This window comes from Danio aesculapii, chromosome 5 (genome assembly GCF_903798145.1).
Source record: "Danio aesculapii chromosome 5, fDanAes4.1, whole genome shotgun sequence".
NCBI lineage: Eukaryota > Metazoa > Chordata > Actinopteri > Cypriniformes > Danionidae > Danio > Danio aesculapii.
Genome location: NC_079439.1, coordinates 69521257 through 69541261, shown reverse-complemented (window position 1 = coordinate 69541261; position 20005 = coordinate 69521257). Strand labels below are relative to the sequence as shown.

The following is a 20005-nucleotide window of genomic DNA, read 5'->3' as shown; positions in this document are numbered from 1 at the left end:
GATGCGAATCTCCCGTTCCACCACATCTCAAAGGTGCTCTATTGGGTTGATATCTGGGGACTGTGAAGGCCATTTGAGTACAGTGAACTCATTGTCATGTTCAAGAAACCAGTCTGGGATGATTTGCGCTTTATGACATGGCGCGTTATCCGGCTGGAAGTAGCCATCAGAGGATGGTACACTGTGTTCATAAAAGTATGGACAAGGCCAGCAACAATATTCAGGCTATGGCCTTGGCACAATGCTGAATTGGTACTAATGGGCTCAAAGTGTGCCAAGAAAATATCCCATTACACCACCACCAACCTGAACCATTGATACAAGGAAGGATGGATCCATGCTTTCATGTTAATGCCAAATTCTGACGCTACCATCTGAATGTCGCAGCAGAAATCGAGACTCATCAGACCAGGCAACGTTTTTCCAATCTTCTATTGTCCAGTTTTGGTGAGCTTGTGTGAATTGTAGCCTCAGTTTCCTGTTCTTAGCTGACAGGAACGGCACCCGCTGTAGCCCACCTGCCTCAAGGTTGGACGTGTGCTCACTGGATATTTTCTCTTTTTCGGATCATTCTCTGTAAACCCTAGAGATGGTTGTGTGATAAAATCTCAGTAGATCAGCAGTTTCTGAAATACTCAGACTAGCCCGTCTGGCACCAACAGCCATGCCACGTTCAAAGTCACTTGAATCACCTTTCTTCCCCATTCTGATGCACGGTTTGAACTGCAGCAGATCGTCTTGACCATGTCTACATGCCTAAATGCATTGAGTTGCTGCCATGTGTTTGGCTGATTAGAAATTTGCGGTAAGGGGCAGTTGGACAGGTGTACCTAATAAAGTGGCCAGTGTTTGTGTGTGTGTGTGTGTGTGTGTGTGTGTGTGTGTGTGTGTGTGTGTGCATATACTATATTTCACATATAGTATTTTTGTACACAATAGGTTTGGGAATACAATAAGAGAATAAAGAATAAATAGGGTGAACTTTGTTTTCACTTTGACTTCACTATGGGTCATATTCTTATGGTAAATTTGATATCCCTAAGGTGCATTTCACTCACCGTCCCATCTTCTGAACAGGAGAACAGGTCAGGAGCAAGAAAGAGTTCAGGTCTGAATGACTCCTCACTACCAACAACCAGACAGACAGACACAGTCAGCACTATAAGCAATCTTTTGGACACTGCAATAGGGTCATCAACTAAATAACATTACCATTGCAGAGGCCTTTCTGTCCTCCAGAAATTCTGAAGTTGTTCAGATAAAAAACTTTCATCACTGTGACGATTCACTTCCCTGGATCTCCTGCAGATGGTGCAACGACACAACAATCTCCATAAATAACCATAGACCACAGAGAAATGAATGAATGTGGAAAAAATTTGATTTTATTTACATATCTGAGAGAAACTCTTACTTTGCAAAAGGCGGAAATAGGTCAAAGTCTTTCGTTTCGGTTTCTGGTGACAAATATGTCGTGGTCCACATTTTCTCCTAAACCTTTTAAATATTAGTTATACTTCGGTTAAATATTTTAAACGTTTATATTCTTTGACTTATCTCTTTAGTATACATATTAACAATAAACTGTGGATATACTGACAGAAAACAAGTTGAAAATACTTCTTACAGTGCTCGAGTGTAGTTTTAAAGTGTTTGATTTTGATGTTTGGGATATTTTCGCGCCTCTTGACTCATGCGCGTGAGAGAGTGTAGTGATTATTAATTGCCTAATTATATTAATTAAAATATATTTTAAAATGTAATACTTCTAATATACGTTTTAGCACAAATATTAACCGAACATTGAAATTAAGTAAAAACGCAGACATTTCAGCCCATCCATTGGAACTATATGTGATCCAAAACACGTCATAAATTAAATGAGCATTTAATACAAAATATACAATCTCTGCAATCAAAATATGTCTTTATTTATTTTTTCCATTAAAAAGTTGTAGCATATGAACAGGACTTTTATCTGCTCTCTAGTCTGCTCACGTCATGCTCTGTCTGATCTTTGGGAAGGGTGACGGTGTTGGGCTCTAAACTTTCACATACCGGCGATTGTTTAATTCATCCGTCTTCATTCAGTAAGATCTGTTACTGTCATAAAGACTATACAGAAGTCTTCTTATTATTCTCAATAGTATAAATTTATCCGAAGAGGTCGCGTCTCCTAATTTTTATAGTTGTTTTTTTCTCTCTCGTTTGAAGTGCGGAGATTTCGGAGAGCCACAAGTTAAATGGACGCACGAGGATCGCATTTGTGTATGTGAGTGTAACAAAAACGTAATGTTAAAGGGCAGAGAAAATGAGAATTAACTTTTTTTGACACTGCCTTTGGACTGGGATTTGTACATAACGAATTCCAGTGAACGGAAAAAACTTCGACCCAAGTTTTCCTGCTGTTGGTCGTCGTGTGATCCAGCAGGTGGAGAAACACAAGCCGCTGTTTCATCAGAGAAAACAACACTGGAATATCATCTTAAATAAACCATTTTTTATTTTGGAAATCTTTTCTGGATCTAATTTCGACAACTTGGTGGCTCGAAAAAGCAACTGTCCCAAGCTAGTAAGTGTTAAATCTCAACTTCAACCATAACGTTACACACAAACACATACTATAACTATTGAGGTACATTTGGTTTTACTGTATATTCACACTTTTGAACTTTCTCCTTAATAATATGATTTCAGAAAAATAATCTAAATTCTAAATAGTGAAATCTTATTTACAGCCTACAAAATTGTCCACAGTCAAATATATAGTGCTATTGTTGTTTTGAAGCCATACTTGTAAATTCAGATCGCATATTCAAAGTACCATGGTAAACAAAACAGTGAGCATGTCACAAGTTGTCACTAAATGAATATTCTGAAGAAAGCTGAAAACGTGACAGACATTGACTTCTATAGTAGAAAAACAAACACTTCAAATGTTTTTATTATTCAGTTTTAATACAATTAAATATTTTACTTCATTGATAAGAATGGTTTGCATGAAAGGGGATAGTTCACTCTGAAATGAAAGTGTACTCACTGTTTACTCTCCCACAAGTGTCCAAATCTGATTTTTTTTTCTTGACCACTAAAGGAAATATTCTGAAGAAAGCTGAAAGCCTGACAACCATCAGTAGAAAAACAAATACTTCAAATGTGAACGTTTTTACTTTCACAATTATTTTAATACAATTCTATATTTTTACTTCATTGATAAGATTAATTTGCATTAAAGGGATAGTTCACTCGAAAATGAAATGTGCTCACTACTAACTCTCCCTTGAGTGTCCAAATCTTTAAGCCGCTGTTTCATCCGAGAAAACAACACTGGAATATCATCATAAATTTTATTTTGGAAATCTTTTCTGGATTTAATTTCGATGACTTGGTGGCTCGAAAAACTAACTATCCAAAGCTAGTTAGTGTTAAAACTCAACTTCAACCATAACGTTACACATAAACACATACTGTAACTATTGAGGTAAAATTGGTTTTACTGTATATTCACACATTAAAACTTTCTCCTTAATAATATGATTTCAGAAAAGTAATATACATTCTAAATATCTGACTATCGAACTACATTGTCAACAGTTAAAGTGGTAATGTTGTTTTGAAGTCATACTTGTAATTTCAGACAAGAAAGTACCTTGGTAAACATTACATTGAGCATGTACAAGTTGTCACTAAATGAATGTGCGATTATAAAATCAACTTTAAATACTGTAACATTACACAAACTATTAAGTTACACGTAAACATATGACATTACATTAAACAAACTATAACCTTACACACAAACATAAACAAACAATTAGGGATGTTTTATTGCATGTATATGAGCTCGAAAAAAAACTGTCCAAAGCTAGTAAGTATTACAACTCAACTTCAGCCATAACGTTACACATAAACACACACTATAACTATTGAGGTAAATTTAGTTTAATATTCACACATTCGAAATTTGGCTTTAATAATATAATTTTAGAAAGGTAATCTAAATTCTAACTAGTGAAATCATATCAGCAGCCAATGTCTATCAAACTACAGCATTGTCCACAGTCAAATAAATATAGTGGTAATGTTGTTTTGAAGTCATACTTGTATTTTCAGAATGAATATTCAAAGTACCATGGTAAACAATACAGTGAGCATGTCACAAGTTGTCACTAAATGAATGTGCGCCTATAAAATCAACTTTAAATACCATAACATTACACAAACCATAAAATTACACGTAAACATATAACATTACGTTAAACAAACCATAACGTTACACATAAACAAACATGTAGGGATGTTTTAGGCATGTATAAGAGCATTACGTTAATTGTCAAAACATCCTAAAGGAAAAACAATGAAATACAGTCTTATTGAGGTAAAGTTGGTTTTATATTCACACATTCTGACTTTCTCCTTTTTAATATAATTTCAGAAAAGTAATCATTGCTAATTCTAAATGGTGAAATCATACAGTATTAGCAGCCAATGACTATCAAAGTAAATGTTTCAAGGTCTAATAAATAGTGCTAATGATGTTTTGAAGTCATATTTACATCTGATTTCTGAATGAATATTCAAAGTATCATGGGAAACAATATAGGAACTGTCACAAGTTGTCACTGAACGAATGTACGACTATGAAACCATAACCATAACGTTACACAAACCATGAAGTTACACATAAACGTATCACATTACGTTAAACTAGGGATGCGCAAACTTTTTTCTATGAAGGGCCAAAAACTAAATATCATTGATATCCGCAGACTAAAGATAAATAAATACTAAACTATTTCATATTAAAGTTGCCATGGGTAATTTCCTCATTTATTTCATAATATTGAAAAATAAATGTAAAAACTTTACCTAAAATTTTATTAACTAATGCAGTATACCTTTTTTTTTTTTGTTGTTATTATAACTTGTTTCGATAAAAACATAATCACATTGATAACACAGTGGAGTTCAATGCTGAATACATAATCTGCCTTTGCCTTGATTTGCTCACCAAAGTCTCTGCATTGTCCTCTATCTATCAGGTGACAGTATGTATTTGAAACAAAATCTCACTAATTGACACCATTTAAGTTGAAATGCTTAATTTCAGGTAGCTTTTTTTTTTGTAGCTTAACAATAAAACAAACAAATAAGGTCACATTAAATTTAAAATGACAATCTCTAAACCATCCCCATAATTATCTCTCTCTTCTCAGATTTGGTGCCCGTGGGCCAAAGTTGGCCCTTGGTAACTTTTGATTTGGCCCACTGGCCCTAGTTTGGGCATCTCTGCATTAAACAAACCATAAAGTTACACATAAACATAAACAAACATGTAGGGATGCTTTATTGCGTGTATGAGGGCATCACGTTAATTGTCAAAACATCCTAAAGGAAAAACAATGGAGCACAGTCTTATTACTGACTGCTGTCAAATGCGAAAGTTACAATTTTTCATCTTATTTTAATACATTTATATATTTTTTACTTTATTGCTAAGAATAGTTGGCATTAAAGGGATAGTTCACTCTAAAATGAAAATGTGCTCACTATTAACTCTTTATACTCTTTAATAGTTGGCATTATAGGGATAGTTCACTCTAAAATGAAAATGTGCTCACTATTAACTCTTTATACTCTTTAATAGTTGGCATTATAGGGATAGTTCACTCTAAAATGAAAATGTGCTCACTATTAACTCTTTATACTCTTTAATAGTTGGCATTATAGGGATAGTTCACTCTAAAATGAAAATGTGCTCACTATTAACTCTTTATACTCTTTAATAGTTGGCATTATAGGGATAGTTCACTCTAAAATGAAAATGTGCTCACTATTAACTCTTTATACTCTTTAATAGTTGGCATTATAGGGATAGTTCACTCTAAAATGAAAATGTGCTCACTATTAACTCTTTATACTCTTTAATAGTTGGCATTATAGGGATAGTTCACTCTAAAATGAAAATGTGCTCACTATTAACTCTTTATACTCTTTAATAGTTGGCATTATAGGGATAGTTCACTCTAAAATGAAAATGTGCTCACTATTAACTCTTTATACTCTTTAATAGTTGGCATTATAGGGATAGTTCACTCTAAAATGAAAATGTGCTCACTATTAACTCTTTATACTCTTTAATAGTTGGCATTATAGGGATAGTTCACTCTAAAATGAAAATGTGCTCACTATTAACTCTTTATACTCTTTAATAGTTGGCATTATAGGGATAGTTCACTCTAAAATGAAAATGTGCTCACTATTAACTCTTTATACTCTTTAATAGTTGGCATTATAGGGATAGTTCACTCTAAAATGAAAATGTGCTCACTATTAACTCTTTATACTCTTTAATAGTTGGCATTATAGGGATAGTTCACTCTAAAATGAAAATGTGCTCACTATTAACTCTTTATACTCTTTAATAGTTGGCATTATAGGGATAGTTCACTCTAAAATGAAAATGTGCTCACTATTAACTCTTTATACTCTTTAATAGTTGGCATTATAGGGATAGTTCACTCTAAAATGAAAATGTGCTCACTATTAACTCTTTATACTCTTTAATAGTTGGCATTATAGGGATAGTTCACTCTAAAATGAAAATGTGCTCACTATTAACTCTTTATACTCTTTAATAGTTGGCATTATAGGGATAGTTCACTCTAAAATGAAAATGTGCTCACTATTAACTCTTTATACTCTTTAATAGTTGGCATTATAGGGATAGTTCACTCTAAAATGAAAATGTGCTCACTATTAACTCTTTATACTCTTTAATAGTTGGCATTATAGGGATAGTTCACTCTAAAATGAAAATGTGCTCACTATTAACTCTTTATACTCTTTAATAGTTGGCATTATAGGGATAGTTCACTCTAAAATGAAAATGTGCTCACTATTAACTCTTTATACTCTTTAATAGTTGGCATTATAGGGATAGTTCACTCTAAAATGAAAATGTGCTCACTATTAACTCTTTATACTCTTTAATAGTTGGCATTATAGGGATAGTTCACTCTAAAATGAAAATGTGCTCACTATTAACTCTTTATACTCTTTAATAGTTGGCATTATAGGGATAGTTCACTCTAAAATGAAAATGTGCTCACTATTAACTCTTTATACTCTTTAATAGTTGGCATTATAGGGATAGTTCACTCTAAAATGAAAATGTGCTCACTATTAACTCTTTATACTCTTTAATAGTTGGCATTATAGGGATAGTTCACTCTAAAATGAAAATGTGCTCACTATTAACTCTTTATACTCTTTAATAGTTGGCATTATAGGGATAGTTCACTCTAAAATGAAAATGTGCTCACTATTAACTCTTTAATAGTTAAGCTTCTTTATTTTGCTTTGATCAATTTAAAGGGGCATTTCATACAAACATGACATTCCTGTTATTTGCTCTCCCTTGTCTGCCTAAAAACTTGTCTCTGGTATATACAACAGGAGACATTTCTCACATTATTTACAGATAATCTTTAAGCTTCTTTATTTTCTTGACCACTAAAGGAATATTCTGAAGAAAGCTGAAAATGTGACAACCATTGACTTCCATAGTAGAAAAACAAATACTTCCAGTGTGAAGTTTCATTATTAATTTTAGTACAATTATAAATTTTTACTTCATTCATAAGAATGGTTTGCTTGAAAGGGATAGTTCACTATAAAAGAAAAAATGTGCTCACTATTTACTCTCCCTCAAGTGTCCAAATCTTTAAGTTTCTTTAATCTCTTGACCACTAAAGGAAATATTCTGAAGCTGAAAATGTGACAACCATTGACTTTTATAGTAGAAAAACAAATACTTTAAATTGGAATGTTCCTACTTTTCATTATTTATTATTTAAAACCTGTAATCATTGGCTGCCATAGTAGAAAATCAAATACTATGGAAGTCAATATTTATAATATGTTTTTATTTATTTATGTAAAATAACTTATTTTACTAAGTTAAATAACTAAAAACAGGTTTGGAGCAAGTAAAGGATGACAGAATTGTCCCTTTTAGGTGAACTGTCACTTTAAATGTCTGAAAATCAGGATTCCTCCATGATCCCTACAAGCTGTTTTGACAGTTCTTTTGTTCTTTATGGCAAATTAAATGATTTGTTTAAACGTAACCTTTACTAATATTACCCAAATTATATGAATGTTTCATGACCATTTATCCAACATTTAAGTTAATGTATAACTCCGCTCAGTTTCAACTAGTTTCACTTCATCAATGAAGTTTAAAGGAATGTTTACATGACTCAAGATCTTACTGGATAAAAGGAAGTTCCTACAGGATTTATCTTATTACTCAATCTGCTTTATCTCTTGACCTTTGTATCTATTAGGTTAGTATAATGTAAAAATGCATTTAAACGTGGAGGTTTAACATATTTGGATATTTCCTGGCATCATTTTATCCTTCTGGGGGTCAAACATTGTTATCTATTTTATAAAATAATATGCATTTCTGTATGTCTTATAAGATGATTCCCATTTCCCTCTTTTAGATTGCTGCTGAATTACTAGAACAGATTGCTCACATGATTTATGGCTTGAATTCATGAAAAGACTTTGCTTCAGGTGTCTGGAGGACATAATTTAGATTGATTCATGCTGTTGGCTTCAGGCACTTCTTGATTGATTTGACAGTGTGCAGAAATCTACCATTATATTTCCACAGTGGTTATTTGGACATCATTTTAAAGTGATATGATGCTTTTTTTTACTCTATATTTCTTTGAGATCTCAACTAAATGTAGTGGTATTTGAATATAGCTATGCAATACATCAAAATAATTTTATTTTTATTTTATTTTTAGTAAAGATAATTTTTATGACCACCACATTAGGTTATGAGGAAATATATGGATACGATTCATTAATTTGACCTATTATACTGTATACTGTATTTATGAATCTCTCTTTATCTCTCTTTTTTATTTATTATTATTATTATTATTTTACTTTTTATTTTTTAAGTTGTGTAATGTTTTGTGTCTGCTTCCTCAAATTCTCTCTGTGTACTCTCTGTCTTGTCTCCGGAACTTTAATTGAAAACCGGGTTTGCATGCCTGTATTCTGCACTGCAGCTGTTTGACTTTAAGGACTTCATTACAGGGTACAGACACACACACACACACACACACACACACACACACACACACACACACACACACACACACACACACACACACTTAATGACAGACCAGCATTCCTCAAGTTCACAAAGGTATGCTGGCTCTGTATTTCTCATTTTAGCTGTCTGTCTCCCTTTGACTCATTCTTCCTCTCAGATGGCTTAAATGAGTCGTTTAGTTGAGAAGAAAGATTTAGAGAGTGAGAAAATAAACTTAAAAGTAAGTAACTTTGGGTATATGCCGAGCTAGTGTGTTTCCCATACTGATAAACTTCCGGTGACCTGTTATTGTGAGTTTTTTTCCATTTTATACGGTTACTTATACAGCATCAATGTTGTAATGTAATTCAAATACAATCAGTTAAGCAGACTATGGCATTCATTTAGTTGCTCAAGCGTAATACGAGACAAAAAGCCGTTTACTTGCACGCGTCCATCAGAATCGGCAGGCTAGAGCAGAAGCTCCATTGAATATACTGGGGTAAAATAAATGCTCATGTTATAAAGACATGGCGGGGGAAAATGCAATTTAATGCAGTGCTTCTTGTACAATCTGAGACCCACTTTATATCAGATATCACTCAGTCAGTGGAGATCGCTGATTTTTAAAGAAAACAGACCTTAAATGCGCTGATTTTGCATTGGCATACAATTCACCAAAACTATTAACCCAGGTTACTGGCAGATTAAAAGTCCTATTAGCATGCTTCGGCATTTACCCCATTGGAACTTTCTATCCTACAAAAAATGTTCTTTATAGTATTTTTTTTTTTTTTTTGACAGAAAGTCTAAGTTTTTCAGGAAAAAAAATCCAAGGTTGCTTTCTGTCTTAGTAGGGCTGCTAAGTTTGGCTTAAATGTTATGATTGTCTATAAATAGGTGGGCAAATATAAATTTTTTTAAATCTAGATTAATCTCGGAATTAATCTAGATTAATCTAGATTAAAATGGCTCATTTGAATTCTGCCGAAGGCATTCAGAATATGTGTGCTTCCCAAATAATAAGTCTTTGAGAACGGGTTTCTCAAGCCAGGTGGCACATTAGACCAGGGGCTCATCTCCTGTTTCCAAAATGCATCACAAACTGCTTGAGAAATTGCTCTACTCTGATAATTGGTGATGAAAATAAATTGTTTAATAAGATGTACTTGTGTTTACTAACTGTTTATTCAGTTAAACATGAATTTTGAAATGTAGGCCTACATAAACTAAAACAGCGATTTTTTTTTTTTTTTTTTTTTTTTTTTTTTTTTTTTTTTTTTTTTTTTTTTAATTTATTTTATTTATTTATTTATTATTATTCTTTTTTTAATAATTACCTTAATCTGACTAAAGTCATAACTGAACTAAACAGAAATGGAATTAAGACGTGGAGTATGCATATATTAGTGGCATTATTAAAGTAAACACCGCAATCAAACTATTACCGTCATGTAGAACTTTTCGCTATATTTTCCGACAAGATCCACACATGTGCCTGTCAGTAAAGGACCACACACACACACACACACACACACACACATCGCAAAATGTGGAAGTTTTTTTCTTTCCATTTGGCATGCGTAATTAAATTCCATAACACTCTCACCAGTCCTTACTCTAATACCCCAGTTTGTCATGGGGGCATGAATGAAATGTTCATCAGTTAAAGTGAAACTGCCGAACTGCAGTTAAAGTCAGGCATCCTGCTGATTTGATTCAGAAGGGCACTTTTTTTTTCAGACGATTCACTGGTCAGGTATACATCCGCACTAAAATATCAAGGTGAAAGTCATCATAGCTTGCATAGAAAAGACCCAGCTCCCAACCCAACTTTGAGAATAGATTAACAGCGATATTTTTTTATCGCACGATAAGAGTCTTGTGTTAATGCCGATAACGGCCCACCACTAATATAAATTTGACGGAAAGTTTTTTGGTTGTCATGATAATATATTTTTATTATTATCATTATTTTTATTAGACTTGTGATATTACTGTACTAAACAAATCATGTATTTCAAGAAAAACATTATAATAATTGATTAGAATTTAGTTCCCCAGTGAAAGTTTACAATTAAAATAATAAAGTACAAATTTAGTCTGCAGTTTCATTTAAAATATCAAACATTTTTCATCAGAAACTCCAGCAAGCTTTCAGGGCTCCTCTTTCAGGCAGTAGGCTATACAAGTATGCGTTTTAACAGTTTTATTAAGATGGTTGGTGTTTGCGTAAACAAAACAAAACAAAAAAATCTATGGTTTAAAGTTGCACAGATTAGGTGTTCACCTAAAGAATGACAATGTCCGCTATCAAAATAAACATTTGTAAACTGAGTTTACACAGACTTTAAAGGGCACATAGTTTACCTCTTTTTTTATGATTTAATATTAATATTCTGGTTCTTCTGAGTGTGCCAGTTTAGGTTCAGTTTAAAACACAATTCAGATTTTTTTATTATAATGTGTTAAAAAGTGTCATGTTGGGGGCGTGTCCACAGCTCGCTGATTTAGGGGTGTGTTCACATGTAGACTAGTTTCGGCTTCCCGCCCAACGTAACAAGGGGGCGGGGCCATGAGCTCACTCACTCTGCGTTTGCAACAGAGTCTGACAGGCAGACTGAGAGAAGGAAAATCATATGTGTCTTTGTACAGTTTAACAGCCAACTATGTGCTAGTTTCAAGTGCCGAGCTTGTACACAGAAACTAATAACCATGCACACTGAATTAACTTTGACTGAGGCACCGGATGCGCCGCTCGAATCCGCGACACAGCACACCAGACACTCTCTGTGGCGCGGCAGATACATGAAGTGTCCCGAATCGTCGCGCCACGCATTTTTGAATTCTAAACATAGGTTTCTGCAGCGGTCCGCGGCGCCCAGCCGTCGACTTGTGTGTACCCTGATAGAAACCCTGTTTAGAATTGTAAAACGCATGCTAGTTAAGATCACAGGGAGCTTCTGGGATCGCGAGAAATGCAAACGGCTGAAGTATAAGGTAGACTCAATGAGAAGTACACATGTTTGCAAACCTACCTAAAGATACAACCAATAATTCCGATTAGAGCGATAATGTGGAGAATATTGATCTTGTGTTGAGCCCAATGAGCCTTGCATCTAAAAATAGAGCTAGGGTGTTCCTTTAGTGATATCGCTTCGACTCACGCTGAAAATGGCGGACGTGAATCAACAAACTGAGGATATGATGACGCGCCTGTCAATCAATATTGGTGGGCGGGGGGACCGCACTCCTACGTCAAGTTGCGGTCGATCTGAAAACCGCTCCAATTGTTTTTTTTTGTTGCTAAATTGAAAAAAAAAGCACTGGGTGTGTTTATATCACCCCAATATGACGGTCTCTACACCATACATGCACATATGTCTGTCTAAACAGCTTGAAAAGTAGATTTTTTTTTACCATAGGTGCCCTTTAGGTGATTATAACATTAGTCTTTGCGAATGTTCATAAATCATGCTAGAATAGATATTTTGTCTTAACAAACGCTGCTTCTCAATATGATGTTGACAAAATGTGTGACTGTGTGTCAGTCTCCAGTTATTCTCTGGTGCAGCATGGCATTTTTATAACTGTAAATAATGTCTAAAATATCTCCTGTTGTATATACCAGAGACAAGTTTTTAGGGAGACAAGGGTGAGCAAGTAACAGGAATGTCATGTTTGTATGAAATGCCCCTTTAAATTGATCAAAGCAAAGTTCAGAATTGACAGAGGAAGATTTGGTCTTGATCAGCGTTTCTCTTTTATCAGTTTCCAGCTCTGAGTGGGCTGTTTGTGTCAGCAGCTGCGCAGTGTGCAGGGATTGCTCCAGATTCCAGACCTTATTACTAAAATGTGACCAGCATTAAAGTTCCAGACGTTACAGAAACAGTGTGCCCGAGGGGAAAGAGAAAGTGAGGAAAAGAGCATAAAAGTGGGTGTGGAGGCCTGCCTGCAGGAAACCCTTTGCTTTGCAACTGCCATTGTTTTTAGCTGTTCTTTTTTTTCAGGGATTAATTGATTTTTATTTATTTATTTTTTTTTTATTTTTTTTTTATTTATTTATTTATTTATTTATTATTTTTTTAAAACAAAGCAATCACGATTTTTGCTGTCCTCATCTTTACCAAAAACTTCACTAGCAGTATTACAGGGGGCAGACATGTTGAAATCATATGTCCAGCCAAATACTGCTTCATCTCAGTTTTATTTTACTTTATCTCGTCTGCCTTTGCTTAAGGAACAGTTTGCATATTTTGTGATTCACAAGGGTTTTCCCTTTATTTATAGTTGTAAATTGCATTATGGGACCTTGATCTCTGCTCTGTCGATGTTTGATGTTGTAAATTTAACTCTACAGTGTAATTTTAGTAGTTTGAAATAATGTAATGTATGATAAATAACATATAGAGAAATACAGCTGTAGGGGTACTTTCACACCTGTAGATTGATTGTTTTGCTCTGAAACGGGATTAAAATCGTTACAGTGTTGCTTTTTGTACTTGGTGAGGTTCGCTTTCACACGGATAAGTTTCTAAACAGACCAAAATGATTAAAAGAAGTCACGTGTGTGTAAACTCTCCTCACATTGGTCAGAGTTTTTTTTTTTTTTTCTTTCGGGAATTCCGCTCAGCTGTCATACCGTACGTCATTATTTTAATTTATGATGATGATGAGAAATGAGACATTTTAAGCAAAAGGGTGCACTTTAATTTTGAATAGTGACACCCTATAAATCAACACATATAAATCAGAGGTTAGAATTTCTCATACAAAGCGCCATTGCAATTGTCAAGAGTTGTAAAATATATATCGATCCTATATCAGAAGTCGAGTTAACCAAAAGTTAATGACATTATTTATATATATATATATATATATATATATATATATATATATATATATATATATATATATATATATATATATATATATATATATATATATATATATATATATATATATATATATATATGTGTATGTGTATATATATATATATATATATATATATATATATATATATATATATATATATATATATATATATATATATATATATATTTGTGTATGTGTATATATATATATATATATATATATATATATATATATATATATATATATATATATATATATATATATATATTTGTATGTATGTGTGTGTGTGTGTGTGTGTGTGTGTATATATATATATATATATGTATATATATATATATATATATATATATATATATATATATATATATATATATATATTTGTATGTATGTATAAATATGTGTATATGTATAAATATGTGTATATGTATAAATATGTGTATATATATATATATATATATATATATATATATATATATATATATATATATATATATATATATATATATATATATATATAATGTATGTATGTGTGTGTGTGTGTGTGTGCGTGTGTGTGTGTGTGTGTGTATAGATGTGTATATATCTGTTTATTCATTTAATTTGTAATGCGCTTATGCACACGGGCGCCCTCTAGTGTCCAGTATGAATGAATAAATAAATGTAAAAAGTAAAAAAAAACTCTTTAAAGATATTAGATTTTTTACACTTGATACATTCTATCATCATTGATGTCAATATTTTTTATAGTATACACAAGAAAATATTCTATAGTTTTAGGTCTGCAACAGCCAGTGTAAAGCTAATAATACGTACTTGCATACTTGTGAATGGTTTCAAGTACAACTTTTAGTGTGCAAGTAATTTTGTGAGACTATTAATTAGTATTTAGTAAAAAAAAAAGAAATTAAAATTGACCATTTTGTTCTGAAATTGATTTTCTTTTTTTCCCTTAACCTTTTATTCGACATTAAACCAAATTTTAAGGAGACAAAGAGAGCTAATGATATTCTTTCCAGCACTGGATGCTTCTAAGGGAAGGAGAACACATGTAAGCAGACTAATAAAAGTACCATGGTACAATCTGCAGTATGTAATCTCATTTGAGTGTGTGAGTCAGGAGTGTGAAACTTTAGATGTGCTGCTTGGCTGACAGACACCCTGTCACCTGCTGCTGTTGCATAAGCCAGCAATATGTGTGTAATGTCGACTATGAGCGTAATGTGGGCTGTGTCACTGGCAGAGTGTGTGTGTGTGTTTGTGTTGTCTGAACTGAAGGGTGTAGCTCTGTTCCTGTAACCTGATTGTAATGCAGATTCTTGCGGGTTGATAATGTGCCGCTCAGGATCCAGAAAGTACAGCCTCTACATGGTTGACATACTAATTTACTTGAGCCTTTGCCTCCACATTTCTTGCTGTGTGCGTAAACTTCATTTCATTCAGAGTATGCTATAAACAAACAGCTTTTGTTCATGTGTATTCAAACATTTACATGCAACTGAAGGCACACACACACACACACACACACACACACACACACACACACACACACACAATCCCTGAGGGTGCATTGCTGACTAGCCCATACTGTCCCCTCATACCAAGCTGCTGAGGCCTGAAATACACTGGAATGTGTTTACAATGGTTTACATACATGTGCATTTACACTACCCCCAAGAGAGAACAAATGTTGGTAAAAAAATATATGGATGCATAATACATTAACAATAGAAGTACTTTTATAATAATTATAATTTATGACATAAAATAATTTACATTTATTATAATAATGGCCTTATTTTTATTAATTTATTTGTATTCTTTTTGCTTTTAATGTTAATGTAAGTGCATTTGAAAGTGCTTTGAAAAATTTAGAAATGTGTATATATATATATATATATATATATATATATATATATATATATATATATATATATATATATATATAAATTGACATCTGAATTATTAGCGGAAGTAATTTTTTTTTTTCAACACATTTTAAAAAAATAATAATTATAATAATTTTAATAACAAATTTCTAATAATTTTAAATTTGCCTTGAAATCAAAATGGACTCTTCTTATTTTGATACGTATATAGTAGTGCTTGCTTGTTATAAGCCATGTATCTGTTCACTTTAGGCATGGGCCGGTATAAGATTCTGACGGTATGATAACCTTGGATAAAAATATCACGGTTTCAGTATTTTGATCACACAATCTTCTTTTTTTTTTTGATTGTATATATTTTTATTTGTTTTTCAAAAGTTAACAATACAGAACATCAAAACTAAACAACAAACAAACTAAAGTAAAACACACATAGTGTATAAAATAAATAAGTAAAATAAAAACAAATAAATAAAAGAGAGGAGATACAGTATAAACCAGTGGAAAAAAACTATTTTGTCAAATCAAATCATGTGGTACTGTTTTAATATAATTCAAAAATGGATTCCAAATCTTTTTAAATAATTCACCCTTTCCTCTGAAAGAGTATGTGATCTTCTCTAATGGTATAGAGTTGCAAACTTCTGAGATACACAGTCCAATCGGTACATCACTGTCTGTTTTCCATTTCAAAGCAATGCATTTTTAGCTATTGTCAGCAACATTTCAGTAAGTTTAATAGCATAATTATGCTGTATAATTGCCCAATAACATATCTCTGGATCCAATAGAAAATCAATTCCATGAATCTGTGATATGATATTGCACACTTGTACCCACAACACTTTCACTTTAGGGCACAGCCATGTAGAATGCAAAAATGTACCTTCTTCTATACCACATCTGAAGCAGAGGGGAGAAATACTGTTTTTAAATTTGTGTAATCTGGATGGAGTATAATAAAGCTGGTGTAAGAAAAAATACCTTCTTTTTAAATGTTTGTATAAAAACCAAAAACGTTGTTCCCCTTTGAACACAATGTATTTTATTTTGAGAAACATTTCAATATTTTGGAGCAGTAAACATGTCAGGCTGAATAATTCAAATTCTCTCTTTACTAGTTTCAAAAACTCAGATTTCTTTACAATTTAAAACGGCATCTTTGGATATCTTTTCTGCTGGAGATACTGTTGTCTTAAAAAACAGCAACAAACATAAATAAAAAAAATCTTTACACATGCCTGGAATAGGCTTGTGCCGGTATTCGGTAATGCGATAAATCACGGTAATGAATATGCACGATATTGTTATCGCGGGCACTTCAAAATACCGTGAAAAATAATAGATCCGAATTTATATTCTTAGAACGCGCCTTAGCTTATTTTCAATCAATCGCTTGAAGAAACACTGCGTATATGCTGCGCAGAACTGATGTACACTCTGATGTAAACAATCCCCACTTGTAGAAGCACTGTGTGCGCGCCGCCGCTGCCACCGCACTATAATCCTCACACGAAGAAGAAGCATGGCGGAAGGAGGAACGCTGCCGACAATTTATCCCCCTTCATCTTATTTTCCATCAACCGCTTGAAGAAACACTGCGTATATGCTGCGCAGAGCTGATGCACACTCTGATGTAAACAATCTCCGCATGTAGAAGCACTGTGTGCACACAGTGCGCGCCGCCGCTGACACCGCTCTCTAATCCTCACACGAAGAAGCATGGCGGAAGGAGGAACGCTGCCAACAATTTATCCCCCTTTAAAAAAAAAGTCAGAGGTTTGGAAATATTTTGGGTTCCAAAAAAATGCAGAGGGATTGCTGATCGAAGACGGTTTCCCTTTGCACATTCACTTTGATACAATTGCTCAAGTTTACTTTTATATTGTGTATTGTTTTATTTATATTTATATGTATTTAAATGTTTAAAGTACTTTTAGTTAATTAAAAAGTTATCAAAGTTACTAAGTTGACGAAACTGAAGTTTTTTGTGTTTTTTTACCTGTTTCTCTAGTAAAATTACAATATTGTGATAATACCGTATACCGTGATAAAAGCTCAATCAATTAATCGCAGCATGAAAATGTGATACCGGCACATGCCTAGCCTGGAACGGTATAGCAGAAAATTTAGATGGTTTTAAAACCTTGACTTTTCCAAACTGCGGTGTATCTTGAAAACGGTTATCGTGCACTTCATTTTTTATTTTTGTTTTGTAAAAGGGAATTTGCCTTCAGCTGCTTATCAGTTATTGTATTCGGCTCAATCCACCAGAGTGGAGCAGAGGCAGTGAAAGTTTTGGAAAGCACCAGCATAAGGGAATTGTTGGTGGAACAGCTTTTAGAAACGTCATGGTTCACAAAAAACTAATGATGCAAAAAAGGCGAGTGAATAAAAATGTGGCTTTAGTCTTGCAATGCAAACTATACCACCGCTGCTTTACTACTGTTATTAAATCTTTCACTGGTGAGTTTAAAATATTCTATCTGGAACCGGGAGTGAGTGTTTTTTATTTATTTATTTATTTATTGATTTTTATTTTTTTTGTGAAAATTTGGGTGGTTTTGCAACGGCGTGCCCCCCAGACCCAGACCGCTTATAAACCGGCTATTGTCTCCCAAAGAAATGCCCAAATTAAATCAACACTGAATTGATGTCAACAATGACGCATTTGTCTTCACATTTTCATCACTTATGATCCTTTTTTTTTTCATTTTTGTTTTTTATTAATTTTTTGTTACAAAACTCCCATGAACATTACAGGAAATCAATTTTTATATCATTACAAAATAGACTTTCCCACCCCTACACCCCCCTCCTCCTCCCCTCCCAAAAAGTAAAAAATAAAAATAATTCAATTCAATTCACCTTTATTTGTATAGCGCTTATACAATGTAAATTGTGTCAAAGCAGCTTCACATAAAGGGTCATAGTAAATAGGAACAGTGTAGTTCAGTTTTTAGTGTTTAAGTTCAGTTCAGTTTAGCTCAGTTCAGTGTGGTTTAATAATCACTACTGAGAGTCCAAATATTGAAGGGCAAATCCAACGATGCGCAGCTCTACAGATCCCGAACCATGCAAGCCAGTGGCGACAGCGGAGAGGGAAAAAAAACTTCACTAATGGCGCAAGTGAAGAAAAAAAACCTTGAGAGAAACCAGGCTCAGTTGGGCACGACCATTTTAATTTCTCCGCTGGCCAAACGTCTTGTGTAGAGCTGCAGTCTCAGTGGTGGAGGCTGGAAGCTGGCCTCAGCGAAGACTCTTCTGTCCCTGGAGCGTCACAGGAATCAGTCTCATAAAATAAAGATAAAAAAATAAAATAATATATACAAATACAGAAAAATAAAGTAAAACTACAGATTGCAGAATATCCTTCACAAATGTAAATCAAAATTAAATAAACAAATTGGAATCCAAATAACAGTCATTTTTACATACCATTCCACTTGATCTATTTACAAATTGCATAAAAGGGGACCACACCTTTTTAAAGACCTCTGCTTTACCTCTTATTGCATATGTTAATTTTTCAAGTGCAAGGTTATGTCATTTCTTTAATCCACTGTGAAAGAACAGGTCTCTGGATGTTTTTCCATACTAAAGCAATCACACGTTTAGCTTGTATTAAACTAAAATCTATGAGCTTCTTTTTGCTTGCATTTACAGACACAATAGCCGCGTTTCCACTATCGCGCCTAAAGCGAGCGAGCCAGGGCGAGCCAAGGCCAGTCGCGTTTCCACTATCACTTCCGGGGCGTAATCGGGCCAAAGCGGGGCTTCCTTGGGGCCAGCGTCCAGCCTTTTTCGGCCCGCCGAATACCTTGGGCCAAGGAGGGCCAACTGGGGCTTCGGGGCGGGGTTACGTACAAAGGCGGAGTTTTCCTGTCAGGTAAAGAGGAGACAAGATGAAATATTACCATGTTCATCCACTGTTGCCGTTGCAGTTGTCGTTGTATACGTCGTTCTCATCGCTCGGCTGCTCTTTTGCGCCTTGCAGCCAAAATCTGTGTTCGAAGTAAATGCCGCCGAACTCGAATGTCCTTATCCAGGGATCGCTGTCTGGCCTTACACCAACAGACCACAAACAGTAAAAAAGCAATCGCTTCGGTGTTCTCCATCTTCC

General features: G+C 33.8%; 1 protein-coding gene across 2 annotated transcripts in view; it reads left to right on the top strand.

Annotated features, from left to right (window-relative positions):
- The first annotated feature begins 2013 nt into the window (after nt 1–2013).
- The window catches only part of kif1c (kinesin family member 1C), a 68845-nt gene continuing 50853 nt past the window's right edge, over nt 2014–20005 (top strand). Inside the window, exons 1-2 of one of the 2 annotated variants that reach the window (XM_056458808.1) lie at nt 2014–2090; nt 2215–2572. The gene's annotated coding sequence lies outside the window, so the exon portion shown is untranslated. Of the gene's footprint in view, nt 2573–20005 lie in introns of both variants that reach the window. The other variant, XM_056458807.1, reaches the window with a different exon arrangement.